A 12,836-nucleotide genomic window follows, 5' to 3' on the forward strand; every position below is an offset into this window, starting at 1 on the left:
TAATCATGGCTGAGGTAGGATTACTGAGTGAATCTACAGGTGGTTGTGTTGCCCAGGTCCAGAGTATTAAATGCATAGTTGATGCCCAGTAGAAGTATGAGGCATGAATGTATTTTCTCATCTTTAAGGATTTCAGCTTGATGTCATCATTGGTCCAGCCTAGGTCTCCCCACTGCATTGTGTACCACCTTTGACAATCGTGTAGTTGTTTGCAGGACTCTCTTATTCTGATATTCTGCATATAACTGGTATGGTCAGCATTTCTTTTTATCAGTCGTCATCACAATGTGATAACCATCCCAAGCTCCATCACCATCACTCTCCTCAAATTTAATTTTTTATCACCACAAAAGCGACTTTTAATTCCACAACATGGAGCAAAGTGGGAAGATAGGCAGTCTTGTCAGATGCTGTGAAAGTTCCTTTCCGACCAATTCTGTGTGCTTTGCACCTCGGAAAATGGGCAGCTTCTGCAGGAGAATTGATTTTTTTTTTATTTCCCCATTCAGATTGTGTAGAGTTTTTTATGCCTCTGCGTCGAACTCTACAGGGAGAAATAAAGACACATGCTACAGGACTAATGGCTACCTCTGCTGCTTTGTTCATAAGGCAGTATATATGTATACTGCAACACAGAAGAGAAGGACATCTATGGTTATGGTAAGATTTTACACCACTATTCTTTTCTTCTGCTCCCAAGGAACCTCAGTGAATGGCCGAATTTTACACAGGGCTTATTTAATGCCCCATGACCCGAATTTTACAAAGGGCTTATTTAATGCCCTTATGGCCTTGAAACCTCAGGCGGATCTCTTTTCTGGCTCATCGTTGGTCATCTTCCCCTCCCGAGAGATCTAGGGATCATGATTCATTGGAACAGGATGAGGAATCATTGGCCTTTTCTACCCAGATTCCTTCACCTTTGGAGTATGGCTCTGAGGAAGAGGAGTCTACTAGTCCTGAATCCCCTTTTCAGGAGATTTCATTTGAGGATACCAGTGCCAGGATGTTCTTTAAATGGGATTGTTCCCAGGTGTCTGAAGTGCAGGTGAGACGCTATGAGCTCCTTCAAGAGGGGACTTCTCAACCCTCTGCTGTTCCTCCTGTTTTGGCTGCTTTATTAGATTATTTTTCTTCTGCTTCTCAGCCCCCTGCTCATAAGAAACTAGGCTGGTTTAATAAAGTGCCTGATAACTGTAAATTCATTTACAAGTGTCCATCTGATGACTTTTTTGTGTTCTTTGTGGCATCTGATAAGCCTTCTAAATTACTGCTCTTCGACTAAGCTTCTTCCTTCTGATAAGGACAGCAGGACCATGGAAAGGCTGGATAAGATGGTTTAAACTTGAGCCACTCTGGCCTTTTGGGATGTTAATTATCAGACTCCTATGATCATATATGTTTTGGCTCTTTTTTTTCAGTCTTGTCAGGTTATTTCTGACCTTCCTGATTCTGAGGGAAAGACTTCTGCCTTGTCTCTGTTAGGGCTTCTTCCCAGGTAGCTCGCCATTCCATTAAATGTAGTTATGATGCAGCAGATTCCTCTAGGGCTGCTGCTTCTGACTGTGCACTGAGGAGATAGTCTTGGCTTCGGCTTCAACCTCTGCCTGATGATATTAAGGCAAAATTGATGGATGCTTCTCTGGACAACAAATGCTTAGTGCTGCTGATTTGTTCAAGTCCATGACTGAGAAAGGCAAGGTGGTACAGGATCTAAGTCATATTTTTGTTTCAGCAGTCCCTAAGTTCCAGAGGAAGTACCCTACTAAACCAACCTTTGTTAGAAGGGGGGAGTCTTGTTCTCCTCCTAAAGGTAAAAAAGCTGATAGGAGGGTTCCCCCATCTAAATCTACTCAGACTACTCCTACTCAGAAACCTTCCTTCCTGATAAACCAGGTGCTGTCTGACTACCCAACTCTTCTCAGCCATGTTCCTCTTTCTCTTCATCATTTGGTTAAGCATAATCCAAGATTCTTGGGTTCTTTCCGTCATTCAACAAGGGTATTTCATGGTTTGGAAATCTCCTCCTCCTTCATGGGCATTCCTCAGCCACTTCAAGAACATTTAAGTTTTTTTCCAGAGGTGCTTCAGGATGTTTTTACTTGGGGAACTATTTAAGAGGTTCCAGCTACTCAAAGGGGGAATTTCTTATTCCAGAATGTTCTTGGTTCCCAGGAAAGAGGGCACTTGGGAGACCCATTCTGGATCTTTCTCATTTGAATACTTTTCTGAAGGTCCCTTCCTTTCGAATGTTATCCCTCCAGACTTTGTTCCCCTTGCTGCTTCCTCAGGCTTTTCTGGTTTCTCTGGATCTCAAGGATGCATACCTCCAAATTCCTATTCATTCCCTTTTCAGGAAGTTTTTACATTTCTCTGTTGCTTCCTGGCATTTTCAGTTATCCACTTTGCCATTTGGTTTCTGTACTACCCCAACAGTATTCACCAAATGCCTAGCTCCTGTGATTGCTTTTTGCAGGATTCAGGGGATCCAAGTATTTCCTTACTTGGATGATCTCTTGTTTCAGGCATCCTTTGCAGAGATACTTATACAGAATCTTCATTGTGCCATTTCCCTTCTGCAAAGCCTAGGGTTCACAATAAACTTCAAAATGTATTTTTTGACTCCTCCTGAAGAACATGTTTTTCTGGGGTGCAGCATTCTGATGTTGCCCATCTCTGTCTCCTCCCAAGGTCTTGACCCTCAACTCCTCCTTTCAGACTCTTCTTCCTCTGGTTTCCATTACAGCCAGGGAGATTCCAAGGTCCTGGGATTTATGACATCCACCATCCTTATGCTCCCTGTAGCTAAACTCCACACAAGAAAATTTCACTGGTTGCTGAAGTCAGTTTTTCTTCACCATGAGCATCTCCTTGACTCTGTAGTTCTCTTCTTCCTTGTATAAAGAAGGAACTCCACTGGTGGATTCAGCAGTTGTCTCGAAACACAGGGTTCCCCTATCATCCCTCTCTTCCTTTTCAGGAGCTTTCACTGATGCTTCAAATTTGGGATGGGGAGCAGGTTTTAGCTCCCTAGAAGTACAGGGGGGTGTGGTCACCTCTTCAACAGAAACAGCACATCAGTGTCAGCGAGATGAGAGCTGTTCTGCTAGTGCTTCAGGCGTTTCATCCTCTTTTCTCACCAGGACCGCTCAAGGTCTTTACAGACAATACCGCAGTGATGTGGTATGTAAACAAATGGCGGGGGGGGGGGGGAGCTCTTGTCTTCTTTGCAAGCTGGCATTCCAGTATAAAATGACTCTTCAGGCAGTTTACGTTCCCTCAGCTTAAAACACAGTGGCATACTCTCTGAGCAGATCCTTCTCAATCCCACAAATAGATGCTTCACAGTGATGTGTTTCAGGACATTCTCCACCATTGGGGGGGTACTCAAACAGATCTATTTGCCTGCCCTCTGAACAGACAAATTCATCTAGTTTGTACCGGAATCCTAGATCTTCTGGTTTGGAAAGTGGACCCCCTATTCTTTTCTTGGAAGTGGATGTTTCTTTATACGTTCCATCCCCTTCCTCTCATTTCTGTTCAGAATTCGACAGGATTCTCCCAAAATCTTGTCTGTGACTTCCTTTTGGCCGAGACAGCATTGGTCCCCTCTTCTTCTGCATCTAGCCAAGGGCAAGCATCACAAGTTACCTCACAGGGTGGACCTACTCACACATGACAAGGGATCTCTCATCCATCCCCACCATTTCACTCTTCAGCTGACGTTGTGGCTGATAGGATTTTGATTCCACATAGATACCTTTTTTCTGAGGACATGCTTAGGGTTCTGCAGATCATCAGAAAACCCAATACTAGGAAATCCTACTTGTCCAAATGGAAGAAGTTTTCTGCTTTGGTGTCTTTCTCATAACCTGGATCCACTTTCTGTGGGTGTTCCTTTGGTTCCGCCATGTCTGTGTGAATTGCTCAATGCTCTGTTGGCCCGTTCTTCTGTTAAGGTTCATTTATCGGCTGTCTCTTCTTGTCTGTCTTTTTCTCTTCCTTTGGCTTCTAGATTTGAAGCTAAACAGTTTCTTAAAGGCGTCCTTCATGTTAGGCCTCCCAAGAAACCTGGTCGGCCTCCCTAGAATTTTAATTTTGTTTTGGAAAAATTGACTTGGGCATCTTTTGAGGCTGCTGCTTCAGCTTCCTTGCAACATTGCTCTTGGAAGGCTGCTGTTTTGTTGGCCCTTACTTCTGCTAGACGGGTGTATGATTTTCAGGCCCTTATGGCTTGTCTTCCTTTTTTTGTGTTTCATAAGGACATGGTGTCCTTGCATACTAATCCTTCTTTTATGCCTAAGGTGGTTAATGAGTTGCCTCCTAATCAGTTTATTCTTTAGCCCACTTTTTCCCCCCTCTCTGCAATCTGCCAGTGACAGGGTGCTGCACACATTAGATGTGCATAAACAACTCAGATTTTATTTGGATAAGACTAATAAAGACTATGTTGTTTGTTTCTTTCCATCCTAGGTCCCTAGGAGTAGCTGTATCCAAACAAACTATTTTTTTTTGTAGATCTCAAAAGATATTTCCTTTTGTTGTTATTTTCATGGTAGAGACTTCTTTTTCCTGTTAAGGCTCATCCTATTAGCGTCATGGCTTTTTCTGTTGCTTTTTTCAAGGGTTTGGATACTAACTCTATTCTTGAGGCAGCTACCTGGACTTCTGTGCATTCTTTTACCAAGCACTGCAAGTTGGATGGAGTCTCCAGAGCTAGAACTGGTTTTGCTAGGGCTTTTCTTCATGGCTTCCTAGAGGACTCAGCTAGTCCCTCCTCCTCCCAGGTTTCTTCATGAGCTTTGGTACTCTACCTACTGTTATGAATAATGCAGCCGTGATATGGAAGGACACAGTAAAGTTGTGTAAAATCTTACCATAACAGTTGATGTCCTTTTCACTGTTGCAGTATTTATTCCCTCCCTTTTTCTCTTTTAGATGTACTGATTACCTCTCTTTTCCTTGGACTGGTGTTCCTACGAGGGCTGTCAGTTCTGAGGATGGTACATCTGGATGTCACCTTTATTTTCTACATTACGCGAGGAGTATACGTGTGACATATGGTATACTGTGAGGCAACATAAAGGCTTTGGAATACTGGCAGGATGGCAGGCCGCCCTCACCAGGGGATCCCTACTGTAATGTTATGAATATTGCAACAGTGAAGAGAAGGGACATCTACTGTTATGGTTAGATTTTGCACAACTGTACTTTTTATTTCTCTATGGGGACATACTAGCAGCAGTGGCGGCTGGTGACTTCAAATCAAAGGGGGGCTGCAGGAGACAGCTGAATGGGTGGGGTCACGGGGAAGGGGTGTGGCCAACCAGAAAGGGGAGAAGCTATGCTCAAAACCACAAAAACTAACTTTAATTAAATACGCTGCCCTGGGTGGCAAACCATCATTATGAGAGTCCAATCAAGACAAAAATAAGTGTAGAAGAATAAAAATATTTCAATGCATTGGCTGCATGACAGCTTACTTAATATCTAGATGGAAACAAAAGGTTGTGAGGCATGAAAAAATAAATTACTTTTTAAATACATTACTGGAAAGCCAGTCAAAATCAAGTACAAGCAAAACCAGAAGCACTCAACTCAAACCACTTCTCCTTGCAATGCAGTTCTAATTATAATTTATATTCAGCTTTATTAAAGTGCCAAGTAACATGCTGAAAGTAGAAATCTCTGTGATGCCCCCACTTGTAAAAATGTTTCTTATCCAAAAAAGACCTGCTGCCCGACAACTATCTACTTGTTTCATGGGGAAAACATGTAAGTAAAAAATGAAAAGCAAACAAGAAACAAGCTCAAGATACATTGCTTAAAGGATTACTGTACAGGTTATGGACAACACATGATTGGTATTCTGTTTAGTTTACGGGTAAAGTCTGTTGAGATGACTGGAAGTCTCCAACAAGTGTAATGAGCTTTTTAAAATAATGGAATCCTGTCCTTTAATACCCAAGGCTTATACATTATCTAGTCAAGTATTCTCTGCATGGCAACAACAGAAAGGCTTTCAATGTTGGCAGTTCTTTAACAGTATGCTTATTAAAGCTTACTTGCATCTTACGATCTCAGACAAGCTTACATTATGGTCATTAAAGCATTGCTACTTACACAGAGCAACAGGCACTTTGAGTAATAAGCATAAATCAACAGTACAAAAATATGACAGAAACCAGACCTTTCTGCAAAATCAAGGACAGATGAAAAGCCACTGTAGTACTTGTCTACCTTGGATGTGGGGCACACTGCACATTTACACTGCATAACTACTCCTTGCCTTGCTTGGACACATCCAGAGTCAGTACATGGTGGAGTGGGGTGCAACAAGTATGTCACAATTTGAAATGTCTCTGGCTGACTGTGATGGCCCTGACACATGTGTCATACCTCTCAACCTCAGAGCAAGAAATCTGGACAAAGCCATACACAGAAGTGGGACAAATGCCCACAAATAAGGACAATTTTTAAATATTGCTCTAATAAACTTAGAAAGATAATAGAATAGGTCTTGCATTAGTATGACTTTTCTGAAGGGTATAAAATCTGAAACTCAAATGTCTGTCATTATTTTCTAACTTCAGTCTTTAGTGATTTGTCACTAATTTGCCAAAAAACACAATTTTATGAAAAATGGACCAAATGTGATGCACAAATATAAAATAGCCACACAATACAGCTGGGAACCTGTCAAAGAAGGGACACTTTAATATTAGTACTGCTAACTTGAGCAGCTGACAAAATAAAAGAATCGACATGCATTTCAAGTAATCTATAACTTTATTAGTTATTTCTTAATTGTAAACCCTCCATGTTTTCTTCCAAAATTGCTATTTTTGGAGGGATTATTAGGGGGAAGAGCAACATTTTAAGCCAAAATTGGAGACAGTTGAGAGGTTGGCTATGCCTAATTCTATAAAGCAATTTATTTGCATGTACCTCTCAACCTGTTAATGCAGTAAATCTGAACAAGGCCAAATATACTGGGGGAACATATAAACAGTACTAAAAATTGCTCTTGTATAAATTGAGACAGTTGATAGAATAGCAGTTCTTACTTTAGCATGCATTTTTCTGAAGGTTATGAAGTATGAAACTCTATTTAGTGACTTAATTTCTAAATGATTTGCCAGAAAACTACAAATTTTATGAAGAACAAACCAAAAATAAGAAGCAAAAATCTATTCATTCTTTGAAAATCTGGACAGTTGGGAGGTATAGTTCAGCTGGGCCTGTCTGAGTTTGCTGCCCTAGCCCCCTGACAAAATCACGGTTGAATGGAGCCTCTACAGCCATTCCAATGAACCATTACTTGGCTATTTCACTCCATTTACCATAAACACTAATGTGCATACTGCTTTACTTGTATGATGAGTTGGACTTCATTTGAAAGTTTTATTTTGTATTTTACAGCACAAACACTAAGTCATCTACTAAACAAAGCAATGCAGTCTCACAATGAAAACTTAGCATTAAAACTTCTCTGCCCTTGAAACTCACATTCATTGAAACAGCATTGAAACCCACATTCAAAGAAAATACATTTTGCCAGTGGCAGATAAAGATTAATTTTGGGCTGTTTTCAAATCATAGGCCCCTTGCATATGAAACATACATGTGCTCTTTGATACACCTTCCTCATTGTACTAAATTATATTCCTTGTACAATATATTACAGTTGTTAGAGGGCGTTTTAAATTTGTTTTGAACATTTTTCCAGTAAGCAATGAAACAAAATGCATGCACCCAAAATGACAAAACTGCCCAGTTCAGAACATTTATCATAAAAGTCTACTCAGACTTCCGCAGTCCACCATTATCGGTAAATATGCACAATTCTACAGTCCACCATTATCAGTAAATATGCACAATTCTACAGTCCACCATTATCAATAAATATGCACAATTCTACAGTCCACCATTATCAGAAAATATGCACAATTCTACAGTCCATTATCAGTAAATATGCACAATTCTACAGTCCATTATCAGTAAATATGCACTATTTCTGAAGAAGTAAAAGTCATTAAATAATTCCACATTAAAGAAATCTGTAACTAATGAAGAGGTTGCTGCTAGCAAACACCTTTATATTTCATGGTTTCATCGAAAAATAAAGTGCCTGTTGCCCTCAGGAATAAATTGCCTATATTACATTAAAAAAATGATAAGCTAGTAATATTGCAAGAGGAAATGGATAAGCTAGTAATATTGCAAGAGGAAATGGATGGCAAACTGATAACGGACTCATAGTTAGTATCTTCACCAAGGAGAACATTCTCAGTACAGCAGCATCCACCCCTTGTGGGAGTAGAACCCACAGCCTTCTGCATCAAAGGCAAGTACACAACTTGTTGTGCTATTAACAAGGCAAACCAACTTCACTTAAGCAGCACTAAACTTCTGTTCCCCTGCAGCTCTTAGCTCCTTGTAAAATCTACTCAATACTCAACTTCGCAGCACAAGAAAACTGGAAAAAGCCAAAATGTATTTGGGGGGGGGGGGGTTCAAAAGCCCAAAAACCAGGGGCACAAACATTGCTTGTATAATCTTGGAAAGTTGCTAGAACCATACATTTTACTGCCAAGCTCCCTGTGCAAAACAGAGCAACATACCACTACGCCAAATCAGCTGCTTTGTAAAAGAGGAAGACTGAAACTTAAATGGCTATCATTTAGTGAATTCACTTCTCACCACAGCTGTCAACCTCTTAGTACAAAACACCTGGACAAACCCAGTAATGAGGGAATACAGCCGTCAAACATTCAGTGAATTCAGTTCTTGCCATAGCTGTCAACCTTAGCACAAAAAACCTGGACGAAGCCAATAATGAGGGAATACAGTCCCAAGAATAGGGACAAATTTCAAATATTGGACCAAAAAATGTGATGTAAAAATATAAAATAGCAACACAATACAGCTGGGAACATGTCAAGAAGGAACAATTTAATATTAGTACTGCTAACTTGAGCAGCTGACAAAATAAAATTATCTACATGCATTTCTGAAATAAAAGTAATCTGATTATTACAGTTATTTCTTAATTATAAACCCTCCATGTTTTCTTCCAAAATTGCTATTTTGCGGAGGGATCATTAGGGGAAGAGCAACATTTTGAGTCAAAATCAGGGACAGTTCAGAGGTTTGGCTATGCCTAATTCTATAAAGCAATTTATTTGCATGTACCTCTCAACCTGTTAATGCAATAAATCTGGACAAGGCCAGAAATATTGCGGGAACATATAAACAGTACTAAAAATTGCTCTTGTATAAACTGGGACATAAATCTGGACAAGGCCAAATATATTGGAGGGAACATATAAACAGTACTAAAAAATGCTCTTCTATAAACTGGGACAGTTGATAGAACAGGTCTTACTTTAGCATGCATTTTTCTGAAGGTTATGAAGTCTGAAACTAGGTGTGTCATTATTTAGTGACTTAATTCCTAAATGATTTGCCAGAAAACCACAATTTATGAGGAACAAATCAAAAATAAGAAGCAAAAAATCTATTCATTCTTTGAAAATCTGGACAGTTGGGAGGTATGGTTCAGCTGGGGCTGTCTAAGTTTGCCACCCTTCCCCCTCACAAAACCCTGGTCGAATGGAGCCTCCCTGCAGCCATTCCAATGATCCATTACTTTGCTATTTCACTCCATTTACCATAAACACTAATGTGCATACTGATTTACTTCTATGATGATTTGAACTTTATTTGAAAGTTTTATTTTTGCATTTTACAGCACAAACACTAAGACATCTGCTAAACAAACTTGGCATTAAACCTTCTGTGCCCTTGAAACTCACATTCACTGAAACATTAAAATCCACATTCAAAGAAAATACATTTTACTCGTGGCAGATAAAAATTAATTCTGGGCTGTTTTCAAATCAAAGGCCCCTTGCATATGAAACATACATGTGCTCTTTGATACACCTTCCTATTGCTTTGAACATTTTTCCAGTAAACAATGAAACAAAACTGTCCAATTCAGAACATTTCCATCATAAATGTCTACTCAAGCTTCTACAGTCCACTATTATCAGTAAATATGCACAATTCTACAGTCCACCATTATCAGTAAATATGCAAAATCTCTGAAGTAGTAAAAAAGTCATCTAAATAATTCCACGTTAAATAAATCTGTAATGAAGAGGTTGGTGCTAGCAATCACCTTTATATTTCATGGTTTCATCGAACAATAAAGTGTCTGAATTACATTAAAAATAAGCTAGTAATATTGCAATAGGAAATGGATGGCAAACTGATAACAGGCTCATAATTAGCATCTTAACTTTCAGTACGGCTGCATTCACCCCTTATGGGAGTAGTACCAACAACCTTCTGCATCAAAAGCAAGCACACAGCCTGTTGTGCTATTAGCACTAAACTTCTCTTCCCCTGCAGCTCTCAGCTCCTTGTAAAATCTACTCAATACTCAACTGCATCTCAACTTCGCAGCACAAGAAGTCTGGAAAAAGCCAAATTTATTGGGGTGGGTCAAAAGGGCAAAAACCAGGGACACATTAAACATTGCTTGTATAATCTTGGAAAGCTGCTAGAATAAAATGCTGTGTTACCACGGTACCACCATACATTTTACTGCCAAAGTCCCTGTGCAAAACAGAGTCAGAACAACATACCACTATGCCAAATCACCTGCTTTGTGAAAGAAAAATGCTGTGTTACCACCGTACATTTTACAGACAAGGTCCCTGTGCAAAACAGTCAAGAGCAACATACCACTACGCCAAATCAGCTCTTTTGTGAACGAGAGGAAGACTGAAACTTAAATGGCTATCATTTAATGAATTCAGTTCTCACCATAGCTGTCAACCTCTTAGCACAAAACACCTGGACAAACCCAGTAATGAGGGAATACAGCCCTCAAACATATTCAGTGAATTCAGTTCTTGCCATAGCTGTCAACCTTAGCACAAAAAACCTGGACAAAGCCACTAACAGGGTATTACAGTCCCAAAAATACGGAAAAATTCAAATAGTCATCTTATAAACTTAAAAAATTGTTATAATAAAAGGTTGTGTTACTATATACTTATTGCTAGAATAAAAAGTTGTTTTACTACGTATTTTCTGAAGACTATGAAGTCTGAAATTCAAATGCCTGTCAATTTTACTTCTGATGGAACAAAAACAATTTTCAGCAGAGGCCCAGGGAGAAATACTGTAGACACGTCTTTGTAAAATGGCAGGATACCAGAGCAAATCCACACAAACACAGAGATAAGATGCAGACTCCACAAAGAAGGCACCACAGCCAAGAATCAAACCACAAATCCTGTAGCTATTAGGCAACAATACTGCCACTGCACCATCAAATATGTAAGAAATTAAACATTCAGAAACCTGAAGTCTGAAATTCAAATGCCTGTCAATTTTATTTAACATTTGTTAATCAGGACAGTCTGACTTGGAACAAAAACAATTTTCAGCAGAGGACCAGGAAGAAATAATGCAGACATGTTTTTGTAACATGGGAGGACACAAAAGCAAACCCACACAAACACAGGGAGAAGATACAGACCCCACAAAGAAGGAACCCCAGCCAAGAATCAAACCTGAGAACCTGCAACTGTGAGGCAACAATGCTACCAGTGCACCATCAAATATCAAGCATTGCAACATTTACAAACCACAGATATTATGAGGAACAGATCAGATTAAATATGAGGCAAAAATCTGCAATTTTTTTACAAATGGTGGTGGGTAGGGAACTCAAGTCTTTAACACCTGCATACAGGGTACAGGGTTCAAGCCTGAGGTATTCCCTACCACACCACCTGGGGCATTTTCACACACACACACACACACACACACACACACACACACACACACACACACACACAGAGTCCCTATCAACTTTAAACACTAAGTCCCTATCAACTTTAAACACTAAGTCCCTATCAACTTCAAACACTAAGTCCCTATCAAAACGTTAAAAGCACCATAATTAACACACTTACCTGTCCATTCTCCATAACATACATCCACATGCCCGCGAGATCCGATGAAACCCCTTCCCGACTCGAGACTCGTGACTGCTGGTGTTGCAGTCTGGCCCCGACGCGTTTTCCCAGCGAGTCTGTGCACTTTAAAAGTGCACAGACTCTGCTCGTGTTTCCCTACCAGGACGGCCGGACTGCCTGGAGCATGCGCAGTGGACTCTCAGTAGTCTGGACTCTGTGCATGCACGAAGTCCGCGAAAATTTAAAACTTTTTTTTTTCTTTTTTTTTTTTTTTTAATTTCTTTTTACTTTTTGTTGAGGGGGCTGCAGTCCGGCAGTCCAATAGCACGGGCCGCCCCTGACTAGCAGGTTGTCTTTGGTTGTTCTCTCATTCTGATGGAACTTGCACACATTGACTTCAGCCATTCACAGACTCTCAGGCCATATCTCATTAAAGTTTTTGGAAAGTTTCAGCCAGCGGGCCTTCCCAGTACCCAAACAGGCACTAAAGACAGAGACTGTTGATACCTCTGCTATTATGCTAAGTACTGCACACAGCTGAACTATTTTCTTGTGTGTGCCTACACATAAAGGATGGTATATACAGACAAGTCACTTTATACCTGTTGGTGGTGCTTTTTTGTGTCCATGTGCTAATTTACAAGGTGACCAGAAATCATGCTATCTACATATATAACTATGTTAAGTGTTATGAGCCATAGTAAAATTATTTTAGGTCTTAGTTGCATCCTTTTTTAATAGAGTTCAGTGAATGTGACTATCTAGCGCTGCATGTGTGTGTTTTAAATATATTTTTCTAGAAATTTTTTACAGCTATATATTATGATGTAATTTTTT

General features: G+C 40.0%; 1 protein-coding gene across 1 annotated transcript in view; it reads left to right on the plus strand.

The window, feature by feature from the left end:
- PIWIL2 (piwi like RNA-mediated gene silencing 2) overlaps positions 1 to 12,836 on the plus strand; it is a 2,846,460-nt gene that overhangs the window by 1,951,213 nt on the left and 882,411 nt on the right. The window lies entirely within an intron of this gene.

This window comes from Protopterus annectens, chromosome 9.part0 (genome assembly GCF_019279795.1).
Source record: "Protopterus annectens isolate FY-2018-M chromosome 9.part0, PAN1.0, whole genome shotgun sequence".
NCBI classification, from domain to species: domain Eukaryota; kingdom Metazoa; phylum Chordata; order Ceratodontiformes; family Protopteridae; genus Protopterus; species Protopterus annectens.